General features: G+C 53.1%; 1 protein-coding gene across 15 annotated transcripts in view; it reads right to left on the bottom strand.

Moving 5' to 3' along the window:
* MAPT (microtubule associated protein tau) overlaps positions 1-13,641 on the bottom strand; it is a 96,807-nt gene extending 83,166 nt beyond the window's left edge. For 14 of the 15 annotated variants that reach the window (XM_045525920.1, XM_045525905.1, XM_045525907.1 and 11 more), the window contains exon 1: positions 13,412-13,574. The gene's annotated coding sequence lies outside the window, so the exon portion shown is untranslated. Of the gene's footprint in view, positions 1-13,411 lie in introns of all 15 variants that reach the window. The other variant, XM_045525918.1, reaches the window with a different exon arrangement.
* Between the last annotated feature and the right edge of the window lie 318 nt (positions 13,642-13,959).

Here is a 13,959-nt window from a genome sequence, read left to right as displayed (position 1 = left end):
GAGGCAGAAGTCCTGGGTTCCAGTTCCCTGCCGGCCTCACACCAGCCACGTGATTCAGGTGCCACTTGACTTCCCTGGACCCTGCTTAACCTCCCCGAATCTCAGTGTCCTAATCTGTAAAAGAGGGGAAAGAATTCTTAACTCACAGGCTTGTGCCAAGAATTAAATGAGATAATATAAACTATAAAGTGCTACTGACTCGTTAGCCATTTGGGGAATGGGAGGACCTCCCAGCACCCTGAAATCACATCAGTAGGCCACTCAAACATGAGGCCGCCCCTGCGCCTCTGGGTTTCAGGGGCCCCATTACTTCCCTGTCCCTAACACCCAGAGGCTGACATCCAAATAAGAATATTAAAATGACTTGGATTTTTTATTGAGACTAACTTTTCCCTAATTAGTCCAGATTAGATCAACATTAGTATATCCAGAAAGCCAGGTTGTCCCGAGTGTTCTTTGCATATTTTGGGCCCCCTGGGAAGACAGGGTTTGTCCAATTAGAAGGTAGCAATCCCAGGAGCCTCAGTAGTACAGTCTCAGTGACACGGGGACCAGTGTCTATTACGTGGCCACAGTCTCTCTCGACAAGCTCCCTGCACCTGGGGTGCAAATGGGACCACGTGCCCTGCGCTGTGCAATGGTGATGCAGGGAGAAGCCCTCTGCCCACACTCCACAGCTCCCGCTGGGATCCACGGAGCCGAGCAGTTCTGTCCACGTGGCCCCACCTCTCAGGTTTGGGTGCTTTTAAGAATTTTCTTGTGCATTGTAGGATGTTTAGTAAAAAAAAAATAAAATAAAATAAAGAATTTTCTTGAAGAATCACTCACTATTTACCCTTAATACAATTTATAGACCAGAATGATTCCTGTCCCTGCACCCCCTCCCCAAAAAGCCAACAAAACAGAAACCAGGGTGGGATGTCACATATGGCATCTTTGCTTTATAGCTGGTGGATTTAAAAAGTGCTGAGGAGAAGGTGGGCGGCAAGAGCAGAACTGAGAAATGACGCTTGCTTTTAGTGAGAGGGAGGGTGGCTGTGGGCAGCGTTCCAATACCATCAGCGTGCCCGAGAGGCTGCAAGTTCTAAGTACTGGGGTACACATGACCCCCGCCTCGTTGGTGTGAGCCCCTCCCTCCTCCTGGTCCCGGGGTGTGAACTACTTTGGTGTAGACATGAAGAAAATAAAGCAGATTGTTGAGTAAGGGGGACTGGGCAGTACAGCTCCGTAGATGGGACAATACAGACTCAGTGTCCCCTCCTCCCCTCTCCCTGTGACCCTTTTGCCTAACGGCGGAGGGCTTGCTTTGTCTGCCTTGGTCAGGGAAACCGCCCCACTTTTAATTAAATTCCTCCCTGTAGACATTGCTGGGAAGCTGAACGTCATCTTCCCAGAGTTTACACACCCGGCCCTCTCATCCACGTCTTCCAGCCTCTGGCCACACAGACCCCTCCGTGGAAGTGTGGGGAGTGTGAACATTTGTCGTGCTTCACGTGAGCTGGAGGAAACACGAGCTTCTCTATTTGATAAGGGTGGACCTCCCCATAGCACTAAATTTGGTCGTGCCGTCACTGGCGACATGAAGCCTGGTTCAGAGGCTTGCTTTCGGTTTAAAATACTTTCTCCAGGCTCATGTTACATATGACCCATTCACAGAGGCTGGAGGGCACGGCCATTCCGGTCGGGTGGGACCAGGCAGGGAAACTCTGACAGCGCCAGGCAGCAGGGCGAGGGAGGGAGTCGGGCCTGGACTTTGGACGACCTGGGAAATCGCTGAGCCTCAGTCTGCTCCTGTGCAAAATGGGGATAATAATCCCCGCCTCGTCGGGGAGTGAGGATTAAATGAAGCAATGTCTTCAGTAAAATACCTGCAATCCGCTACTGCTGTTGTTATCAGCATCTTCGTATTGCAAAACTAATTTGGACCGATGGGGAGTGTGCTAAATTGGTCTGAAGTAGGGCAAAGTCACAATTATAGAATATTTAAAGAGAAATGTGACTTTTATTATTTTCAAGTATATAGAGCCATGGAACCATGTACCGGTAAGTGGGGGACTCACTTTATTTAAACAGAGAACACTCATGTGACACCAGCCTGTGTTGGTTAATCAGCATCCAACTACACTAATCAAAAGTGTTTGTGACTGGGCACATACACCCAGGGGAGCAGGAAGTCACATAAGACACAGTCCTTGCCCTCAGAGGATGCATAACCTGTGGGGAGGTCACACCTGCACTCGAGGGGAGGCCAGAGGGAAACAGTTAAGTATTAACCACTGCAGTACTGCCACAGGTGAGGGGAAAGGAGGAGACCTCCTGGGTCTCACTGAGAGCAAGGCTGGGGCAGGCTTCAGGGAGGACGGAGATGGAGGAAGCGCAGGGGTGACTGAAACAGGGGAGAGGACATTCTCAGCAGGGGTGCTGTGGGTGAGCGAGGGTGGAGAGAGCATGCCATCTCGGAAGGAGGCACCGGGCAGTCTGGCCTGCAGCGGGAGGTGGGCCTGGACAGGGAGGCAGAGCCAAGGCAAGGGACCTGGGTGGGCAGCTCGAGGGCATCTTGGCTTAGCCAGTGATGCTCATGGTGGACTCAGGCTTGGACAGGACCAGGGCAGATGACAGGGCTGCTCTGGGAAGAATTCGGCAAAGGTATGCAAAATGGATTAGGTGTGAGTTTTGGAACTAAAACTGGGAACAATTCATTATTGTTTCTGTAATGATCTGAGGGTGGTGCGGTGATCAGGCCTAAACTGTTTTAGCGCTGGTGAGAGTTGGATTGGAAATAGAGGCAATGCCTGGAAGAAATTGATGGTTAGATCTGCTCCAGGATGTGGAGGGAAGAGGAGAGTTTAAGACTCCAAGGTCTGCCACGTGGAGGATGGGAAGATGGCAGATACCAATGACCAAAGTGGAGGGAAACAGGCAGGAACAGGGGCAGCACTGGAGTCACCAAGGGGCAAGGATGTGGGGCCACTAGACACCCAGGACCGGCACTCAAGCCCAGCCACATGGGAGAACAGATGGGCCATGGTCGGGGTGGTTTAGGCACACACCCTGAAACACTTCCCACCTTCCACAGGCAGGAGAAACAAACCCTCCATGCACAGGGCGAAGGCAAATAAACTTCAGCCCAGCGCGGGCTCAATTCAGATTCTAAGTGTGAGCCATTCAATTAATGAGCCTTCACTGTGCCTCTTGCCACCAAACAGCCATCAGACGATTACACCATCAAAGTCAACGCCTGGCTTTAATTTAATCACTCTTGCCTTAATCGGTTCCCATCACATGCTAAACACTGAGCAGCGGGGAGAAGTTGCCCCTGGGCATAATTAGAATATGAGATTCTGTACCAACTCCCTGTCTGGTTAGGAAGAAACTGAAAACTCCCCCCGCAAAACAGAAAAGCTCCCAGGAAATTCCATCCAAGGGTGGCGACATGAGCCAAGAAGGAAGTCCTAGCCCTTTCCGGCAGTAGTTGGCACCAGCAGGGGCTGGAAATCGCTTGAGGCCATGCTCAAGGCACCCCACCTGCTGTCCAGCACCCTGGCTTCAGGTCTCCTCCTCTCCAAAGAAGGCGACAGACAAGACCAGCGCAGGCTGGACTGCGGCCACCTATCCACCCATCCTGGGCACGGACCTGCTGGCTGAGCAGTGACCCCGGGGACCAGCTGCACCGTCTGGCTGGAGTTAAGGGAGCCAGGTGGCAGCAGCTATACTATTTCAGGTCAGGCTAAACTCGGCCCATGATAGACTGCACATCCGGCACCTGACCGTGGCTTGCAGGAGGCATTCTGCCACCCCACCCTACCTCCTGAGTGACCCTGTCTTCTGAGAAGCTCAAAGGAATTCTCACAAATTGTTTTATTTCAGTTCTGTGACTATCATCCACTCAGGTGGGGGAGGGGTGGGATTGTATAATTCCCATTTTACAGATGGAAATATGGAGGTATAAGAAATCTTAATCTTTGCTAAAAGTCTCTTCGTTGATACGTGGGAAGTTTGCAATTAAATTCAGGACTTGGCAAGCCCAAGCAGCCAGTGATAACAGGGGCTCACAAAATGAGGCCATGGCTCGCTTCTGAAATTCAGTCTTGCTGGCAACAAATGAGAAGATCTGTTTAAAAATCTTTTTTTCTTTTTTAACTTAGCCCAGATTGTCAATTTATAACATGAATCCCGCCGATTAAAAAAATTTTTTCCCTGCATTTCCCATCAGCCATCAGACATTGGTTTGTATTATTTACACCACTTTAGTGACATTGAAAGAGATTTATTTCAATTTATTCAGTCCTTATTAACACTCCGCAGGGAACAGAGCATGGCTGCCACTGGCCTTTTCTCAGGCACAGCTGAGCTGCTGAGAAGGGAGGGACTGCAGCACCAGAGGAGGAGGGACCGAGCCCCGCCGAGCAGCCCAGGGGACCAGTTATCCCCACAGGATTATCCAGGGAAAATATTAAATAGGTTTTAAGAAGGTTCAGGTGAGTCTGTGAACGATCACTCCATTATTCAAGCGGATTTAGGGATGTTCTCCTTGCAAAATCCTGCCTTTCTAAGCCGGCCTCCGGGAGGGCGGCAGCAGAGGCAGAGGCTGAACTGCTGCTGGGGCCAGTGCAGGATTTTCCTTGCTTGCAGGGAAAGACAAGAGAGAAAACGGATGGCAGAAGGGCTGGGGACTGTTCCAAACGGCTGTTCCTGGCAACGGGCAGCTCTGAAAGAGGCAGGTTCATATGAGTCTACACCATGATTGTTCTTGCACCCCAATGTAGCAGGAGGTTCTATACAACTGTTTATTTGCATATACAATCTTTGCTTGGCTTATTAACATATGTTGATTTAAATTCTGATGCATCACCAATAAAGAAATTGAAAGCTGTTCGGGTTTTTGGCAAACCCAATATAAAAATCTAGACATACCACAAATAAGGTACTGAATATTCACATTTAAAAATATATACAAATACAATTTTATATATGTAACCAAAGGGATCCTTTAAGGTGTAACCTTCCCTTAGGCATTGAAGCATTTTAAATTAATTATCCCATAAATCTCTTTTTGAGGAACAGGCTCTGGGAGGGGATGAGGTAAGACAAGTTTCGTGCACTGTTCAAATAAGAACAATTGGAAATAAGCCCCTCTGAAGTGGCCTGTAACTCAATGGCAGAACTGGGTTTGGTCCAGGACAATTCTGTTCACATATAATTTAGAACACTGGATCCAAAGCAGGAGGAAGCCTGGCCTTCACCCTGGGGGAGGAGCACCGGCCCATGGTGCAATGAATTGATCCTTCCCAGCACTTCCTTTGAGGCATTATGATCACATGACAAGCAATTATGGACTCAGGCATCTTCTAATATCCTTGGTGTCCCGGGAGGGAGGATGTGAGGATGAAAATGCATCCCTGGACTTTTTGCAGTGCAACTGCAGTCGGAGGTCCCAAGACATCATCATCTGTCAGTCCCAGGAAAACAGAAAACTGGGCCATAGGCTGGAAGAAAAACCAGCAGCGGGGACCAGAGATAATTTCTGTCTCTCTTTTCTTTGATGCCTGGATTTAGCAGTGGGGTGGACAGGGCCAGAAGGAGGGAAATGAGTGAAACATCATTATCAGGGGCTTCAGATTTAATTCTCACTTGCTGATTTGAAACTGTTTTTAAGTTGTAGGACCTAGATGTAAGACTCTTTCCTAAGGGGAGTTAATATACTAAAGGAATTTAAATTTACTGTGAGTCTGATGGGGAGAATTTTATAACGCCCCCGTAAGTCTGTTCTATGTGATTGACTTCAAAGTGCTGTGCTAGTCCTGGCAGACAACCAGGACTAATGATGCGCACCTTTTGCTTAATACCAAGTCTCCCCAGCAGGTTCTCTCCTGACACTCTGTAAGAAGAAAAAATGAAGGATTGTGAATCCTCAAGGCTGGGGTCCACAGAGCATGGTGTCGACAGCCACAATGGCCTCTATTTTTTTTTTTTTTTTTTGAGACAGAGTCTCGCTCTGTTGCCCTGGCTAGAGGGCCGTGGCGTCAGCCTAGCTCACAGCAACCTCAAACTCCTGGGCTTAAGCGATCCTCCTGCTTCACCCTCCCGAGTAGCTGGGACTACAGGCATGTGCCACCATGCCCGGCTAATTTTTTCTATATAGTTTTAGTCAGCCAGATAATTTCTTTCTATTTTTAGTAGAGACGGGGTCTCGTTCTTGCTCAGGCTGGTCTCAAACTCCTGACCTCGAGTGATCCTCCCACCTCGGCCTCCCAGGATGGCCTCTTACTATAGCACTTACTAAAGGTCATCTGTGCTCATTCAAGAAACTTCTAGGTCCATCATACTTGTTATAATAATCACATAACTTAAGGTGCAAGCTGATGGAATACAAGTGCGAAGTGGAAAATTAGCTCTTAAAATCACTGATTGATTTTAAGAAAATTAAGTTGAATGCTTTGGGAAGACTTCATAAAGGTAATTTTTTACTGTCAAATGAGATGTTAAAGACTGTGAAAAAAAAAAATAAAACCCCTGAGATATTCTGCATTCAGATTACTCCACAGTATAAATCCAAAATCAGAAGACCTAGACAATGCATTATTAGTGTGGCGCAGGCAAAAGACAGGAATTTCAACCAGTTGATCCAACACCAAGAGAAGGCCTGGGCCCTATGTCAAAAGATGGGTGAACAAATTCACATCTATATAGTTTCAGTTAAAGCAAAATGTTTAAAACATATGTACCATTTTTTTAAATTTTCTGATATAGTGGCTTTTTAAAACTGATATATTATTACTCAGTCTTGATTTCATGGATAAGAAGGCTTCATTGCCCTAATTTATTAATTCATATATGACTATGCTTATTGGATGCTTGGAATTCCTAAGATTCACACGAGTTTGCTTTATGTAACGGTTTTCTAATCTACTCTCAACCGTCCACCATGAAGCCTGCTGCCAGTTCGGTACTCTGTGGAATTATGTCATTTGTAAAATCTCTCCTTCACCCCATTGCCTTCCACGACTGCCATGACTTTCTCAATCAACACTCACTTTTTATTCAATGAGTAAACTGGAAAGATCTCTGACCCCAACACACTAGGCCGGGTCACCCTTCCCGGGAGGCGGGGTCCCGGTGGGGAGGACTGTTCTGTTCAGACTGGCGAGGCGAGTACAGTCTATTCCTGGCATGCAGTGGATTTCAGGAAGGAGGAGGATGAGGCAGGGACAACAGATGATAAGTTTCTGCTCGCCTGTGGCAAGAGTTCTGTGTGTACATTTAAACACGGGTGTGCACGATTTTCAGGGGATCCACTTCCACCCAAACAATGCCTGGTTCCAGGGGAGCTGGGCAGCTGTTCATTTTTCCTATCTTGATCCCTACTGAGGGGAACAATTTGTCTGTTACAACTGACTCTGTCACCAGGGTCTGCAGATGCCTCTGCTCATTCATCAAATCACAAGTGTCTACCTGGAAGATACTGCCCACGATGCCGTTTACTGAGCAGCTACTATGTGCTGGCCCTGCTGAGCACTGAGTTACCTCATTTAAACCCCATGGAAACCTGTGACATAGGTACTATCATACCCCAAATTACAGATGGCAAAAATCTTTCCAACAGGGTAAACCACATGGCTTAGGCCCCACAGTGAGTGGGGGAGCTGAGACTGGCGCCCAGGAGGTCTGATCCAAACCCTTAACCACCAGGCGAAACTGCCTCCATGTGCAGGACACTGCCCTGTACTGGGGTCCTGTAGGTTGGGTGGCAGGGTAGTATCTGCCCTTGAGGTGCTCACAAACCTTCCTTGAATAACTTCCGCATAAAATACGTTTCTTGGGGATTAGCTGACCTGGTGTTTGGATTTCTATAGTGTCCCTGAGCAGGCTCAGCATGGAGCTCGCTGAAATAACAAAGCACAAAAATGAAGACAATTTACCTAGAAGTCATTCCAGTTTGTATTTTGCTGAAGCTCATTCTATCTGCACACCTACAGAATGCTTCCTAAACGGAGACCCCAAAAGCTAAACACCTGTCCTGGGCCAGCCTCAAGTTCCACCTGGGAGCCATCTGGGCAGGGAAGGGACCTGGCAGAGGTGGCAGCAGCATGGCACCTGGAGACAGGAAAGGAATTCTTGGACAGCAACCCGTGTGGCAAGGCAACAGGGGTGAGACAGGCATGTATGGTGTATGTCCCATTGTCCTCACTGGGCACTGCCTCACACCTTCTCTGGCTGGAGTGGCAGTGAGTCCTGTGGACAGAGGATTCTCAGGCAACCTCGAGGCACCACAGTACAACGGAATATCTAATGCAGAACCTGTCCCCCCGGAAGTGAGAAAAGCCTCCAGGGCCCACCTTTGCCCAGGGAGACCTGGGATTCTTACATGAGCGCTTTCCTGTGCCCACCCGACTCAGCTCACACCCACAATCTCAGAGCTGGGCCCCCTCAGCGGGTGTGAACACGCCCACCTCTCAGAGGAACAGAACCTAAGGTGGGGATCTGATGTCCCTACAACTTCAGTTACGTGACCCTGGCCACAGCTGAATCTATGTCTTGATCCCCCAGTTTTGATTTCCAGCCTGCCCTGAGTCCAAACCAGCTGCCCCTTCGTACGACAGAGCAGTCCAGAAACCCCAGATCGGGGGGAAGAGGTTTAAGGTCCTCAGGAACAGATATTTCCCCCTTTGTTTTATAAACACAGAACCAAGACAGAGTGAAATCCATTGCTCTCCACGTCAGGGCCAGATTGGAAACTGAGACCCTTAACTCCACATCTCTTTAAGCCTATCCCAGGGCAGGCTCCAATTTCAGGCTCGCGCACAAGTTCATTAGTGAGTCAGTGGTTTGGGAATCAGAATATTGCACTGGGTCAATGTTATAGACTGTGCTTGGGTTGCCAGGCCAGCCCACAACCCTTGTGTGGCTGAGAGGGGGAGGGGCTCATGTCAGACACCCAGCTCCACCCCCCACTGCCTCTGTGACCTCTCTGAGCTGCAGTTTCCCCATCTGTAACACGGACTACACAGGGGATTGTTGTGAGGATGCAATAAGATAATGTCTCGTGAGCACTCAGTGCCTCCTAGAAGACGCTCTGATGAATGTAATTAAGATAGCAATGCCAGGGTAACAATGTTTCTATAGCAGGGTTTCACAACCCCGACATTGGTGACATTCTGGTGACATTCCGGGAGGGATCATTCTTTGACATGGGGGACTGTCCTGCACCTTGTAGGAGGTTTAGCAGCATCCCTGGCCTCTCTCTACCCATGAGATGCCAATAGCACCCTCCCGAAGTTGTGAAAATAAAAAATTCTCTCTAGACAGCTCAGTGACCCTCAGCTGAGAAACACTGTTTTACAGGAGAACAGCTGAGAGTCCCAGCTGGAACATCAGGGTTGCTCTGCCTGCCGTAGCCCAGCTGGTGACGCCGGGGTAATCTCCCCTCACCTGCTGAGGTGCCCCCAACACCAGCTCCAAGTCACTGGCGGAAACACTTAACTCCTGGGCATGCCAAGATAGAAGTGGGTGTTTCTGGGGGTGTGACGGGGTTGAGAGGGGCCTCTGAAGTTGGTGGAAAAGTGACATGTTTTCACACAAACAGCTATGGAGCCACTCCAACCATGCACATAAATGCTGAGGCAACGTGGAATAAAACACAACTTCTTAAAATTGTCAGCAAAAGGGCTGCATGAACTGATGTTAAAAAGGCAGAAGGAAAAGTCAGCCTAAACAGGAGGCACCACAATCCTATCACATCTCCAGGCTGACCCTGACCTCCAAGGGCATGTGAGTCAAAGGGCATGTTCCACCGAAGCGCTCTTTTTCCAAATGGAGTAAATCTGACCTCAAAAAATTCTGAGTTTCCTTCTAGTAATTAGTGGGCATTATTCATTTCTTTTGTTGCTGTGGGGGAGCAGTGCCTGATACAAGAAACCACTTAAAAGCCACGCCCTTCCACCACGGGTGTGTGCAGGGCAGGGACACAGTCACGGACTGTCACTCATCCAAAACCCAGCAAAGCCAACAAATTCCTCCTCCAAATTGTCCAAAGGCAAACCCAAGAGCCAAGCCAGGTGACTGCTGTATACACATATGCCAGGGAGGCAGATTTGGCCAAGGAATGGATCAGCTTCAAGAGTCACTCCAGACCCGGCTGGGGAGGAAGGGACTTACCTATCTAACTACCTATTCATTCATTTACTTATTTATTTAGAGGTAGGGTTTGGAGATGGAATAAACAATTCTTATAGTAAAAATAAGCAGCATCATAAACACAAAACAACACTTTAGAATTAACCACAGTAGGAAGGACAGTTCTTTCTGCTGTAGGAAGGTCAGTTGAGGGGGCGGGGACAGGGAACAGACAGAACTCAAACTGGTCCTGATGAGCCTGGACCCTGAGCGCTCACGGGGTCCTAAGCGGGCCGGCCCGGCAGTCGCTGTCTCAGGCCCCATCATTCATCCCAACCCAGACCAGCCCGAGACCGGGCTGGGAGTTACAGGTTCCCGAAAGCCAGAGGGTGAGTGGGGTCTTGAGGAAGGTAACATACCCCTTGCCTGCTGCGGATGGGAGGAAGAGTCCACGGCCCTCTGATCGGGGCTGGCGACTGCTCAGCGCTCCAGGGTCGGAGCGTCTTGGGCGCAAACGCTACAACCCTTGAGGTTCTGGGGTGAAGCCGTTTCATTAAAGCGCTCGCTACAGCCGGGACGGAGTTTCCCAATTGTCTCACGAAAGGCTGTCCCCTGGTGCCCAAGGTTCCTCCATTATAGCCCCCCGGCTGTGCTGGCCCCGGTGCCAGCCTAACCGCCAACACATTTCAAAATGGAACGAAATCGCGGCCGCGTGGATGTGCTTTGTTCCCGACATTGGACTAAATGCGCTCGCCCCCAGGCTCCCTTTCCTCCAGCCAACAGCAGGTGACATCTCTGTCCGAGGGGCCGCAAGGGGCAGCCGTGGCCACAGGCTCCCCTTTTCCAGGGCTGCCCCTGAGACCCCTGCTTGGTCTGGAAGGAGAACCCCGCGCCCAGCTCTGTGGGAGGTGGGGCAGGGCCGGGAGGCCTCGCGGTGCCCAGCCCCGGCCCTCGACGCCACAGCCTAGCAGGGGTGGCCCAGTCCCAGGCGGCTTCTCGCCCCCAAGCTGAGCCAATCCCCAGAAATTCAGACCAACCTGGGCCTGCGTGGAGATTTAGGCCCCTGAGGTGCTCGTTCGTCTCAGAAGTGCGCCCCCGCACCAGTTTTCCGCGATAGACTTAACCAGAAAACCGAGGACCCGGCTCATCCAAGGAGGGCGAGGCTCAGACTTGCTTGCCAGCAGTTCCCCGCCGCCCCTACCTCGGGTTCAAGGGCGGCGGTGAACTTGGACTCTTAAGTGAAAATCCATCGCTTAAGAGAAATAATATTAATAAAATAATTATAATCAGTACTGCCATAAGAATAAAAAATACACCAGGGACGCCTATCTGCGTGGCTGCCGGGGGCTAATTATAAAGAGCGGCAGGCCCAAGGGTCTGGGGCTTCTTCCTGTGCCCTCCAGGAGGCGGGCCCCGCGCGGCCCCACCTATCCCAGGGTCCCCAATCTCTGCGGGGAAGGGGCGGGGCAACGCCCCAAGGACCCCTCTCAGGACTCGTGCGGGTCCCACGGCAACCCCCCTCCCCCGCGCCCCGCTCCCGGTAGGCTAGGAAAGATGGGTGTGGCCGCAGCACCAAAGGGCACCTTATGCCCCCTCCTCATATTCTCCCGCTGGGCTAAGCAACAGGGCATGAAGGGGGAGGAACCCGCCTGCGAGCTCCCCCTCATCCGCGGCGGGTGGCAGCGTCCCTCGCTGGGCAACCTGGTGGGGCGTGGTCCCCAGGACGCTCTGGGTGTAGGGAGGGGCGTGGTCCCTCTGCGGCCATCCGCACAGCGCGCCGAGATCTCGAATCCCACCCCTTCGTCCCTGCCGATGCTTCCTGGCGCTGGCCAGACTCCGGGAGGGGACTTCGCGAGGTCACTCCTGTTCCACGCGTGCCCCGGGGCTGTGGCTGGGGTTCATCGACCTCAGCAAGCCCTGAGATCCAACAAAGGGCTCGTAAATAAGGGACGAAAAAAGGGAGGAGGGGCGGGGGCTAGGCTAAACGTTCTCTTAGAATAAAAGCCAAAAAAAACCAGGACTAGGAGCACAGATCACGTAACCTCTACAAACAAAGCAGCGAGCCCCCGAAGACTCCGAGTGAACGCCCCCAGTGCTCACGCCTGCAGCAGCAAAAAGCCAAGATTTCAGCACTGACTGCCACCCCCCCCTTCAATGCCAGGCCCCGCCCTGTCCTCCCAAGCCTGGCCACTCGGCTTGGCATGGTACCGTAAAGACGTGACACGCCGCAAAAAGATGGCACCTCGCGTTCCGAGGGGAAAAAAACGGGGGTGGGAGTGGGAGGAGGCATAGCCTATCCTCCCCCTTCTCGCCCACCCGGGTCCACACCCACTGCCGCAGTGAGGGGCGAGCCCTGCGCGCCAGCCCCGCGCCTCCGGCAGGGAGCGCACACGCCTGGCGCCCCGCGCGCAAAGCGCAGAGAAAGAAACCCGCCCCGAGATGCACCTGCAGTCCCCGCGCCTGTCTGTGCCTGGCTGCCGCCGTGCGTGGCCGCTAGCAGGGATCGGCGGCCGCCGAGTCGGTCCACATCGCAAGGCCTTTCCGAGCTTCCCCACTGGGATCCGCGCACTACCTTCTCCCAGGCACGGCGCTGCTCGCGTCCCTGTGCCAGGCGCGCGCAGGGGGAAGGGCAGCTGAAGTGACAGCGCCTGGACCCCTCCCCATCTCCCCCATTCCTCCCAGCCCCCAAATGTCCCCTGCGGGTTCCTGAAGGAGGAAGAGGGGAGGGGGCGGGCCACTGCCTTAAATCAGGGGCAGTGAAGGCCCCGCCGGAATCGCTGCCTGGGAGGTGTGGGGAGGGGCATGGAGTCATCTTTTCTAGAACCCGATCCATATCTTCCTTAAGGGCTGATGGCAAACAGGGGCAGAGAAATCAGATTTCAGGTTCGGTTTCGGGGGTCGTTATTGGCACCTCTCACACACATGCTGACACACACGCTCATTGCGGCAAAAGGCTGCGATCCGAGTGCACAGCAGCCCCCTCCCCCAAGCCGTCGCCATCCGCGCCCCACCCTGTGGGCACAGCCTCCACCGGGGGTCCGCGCGAAGCGGGTCGTGTGGACCTTCCAGCGCGCGCACACACACACACTCACACGAGTGTGCATCCCGGCTCACGTCCCCTTCCAAGCCACCCTAGGTCCAGCTGTCGAGCACAGAGGGCGCAGGGGGGCCCCCGCCGCTGCCCCCGACCGATGCCCAGCGCACGAAACCCAGCTCCGCGGCGCGGGGGGGCGAGGGCGGCGGCGCCGGTGTGCAGAGGGGCGGACGCGGAGGCAGATTTCGGAGCCTCGGCGCTTACCTGACAGTCGACAGAGGGTGCGGACGGGAGAAGACAGCGGAGGAGGAGAAGGTGGCTGTGGTGGCGGCGGCAGAAGGTGGGCGGTGGCGGCGGCGCTGCTGCCGGTGCCGGAGCGGGTGGGTGGCGGTGACTGCGAGCGCGCGCGCCGGCGAGAGGGCGCGTTCTCGAGGCCGGCGGGCGGCGCAGGCGCGAGCAGCGGGAGCGCGAGCCTCCCAGGGGCGGGGGGCGGGCAGCGCGGCCTCCACGGGCGCCTTCTCCTCCGGCCACCAGCGGGCGCGCGCGAGCCCCTCTGCTCCGCCCTCCCGCGCCTCCTGGCTCGCTCCCTCCCTCCGCGCTGCCCTTCGCTGGTCCCCTGCCCCCCACGCCTCGGGCCGCGGTGCTGATCGCGGCGCGCACGCGCGTCTCCTGGCGCACGCGCACTCCATGCCTCCCGCGGCTAGAGCCTTTGTCTTGTCGGTGGGGTCTCCTCCCTCCGGTCCTGCGGGGTCGGGGCAAGGCCAGGTGCTCCAGACACAAACCCGCTGCCCCTTTTCTTTCCCTCAGCCTGG

This window comes from Lemur catta, chromosome 15 (assembly GCF_020740605.2).
Source record: "Lemur catta isolate mLemCat1 chromosome 15, mLemCat1.pri, whole genome shotgun sequence".
NCBI lineage: Eukaryota > Metazoa > Chordata > Mammalia > Primates > Lemuridae > Lemur > Lemur catta.
The sequence above is the reverse complement of the archived record's forward strand: the minus strand, read 5'-3'. Positions and strand labels throughout refer to the sequence as shown.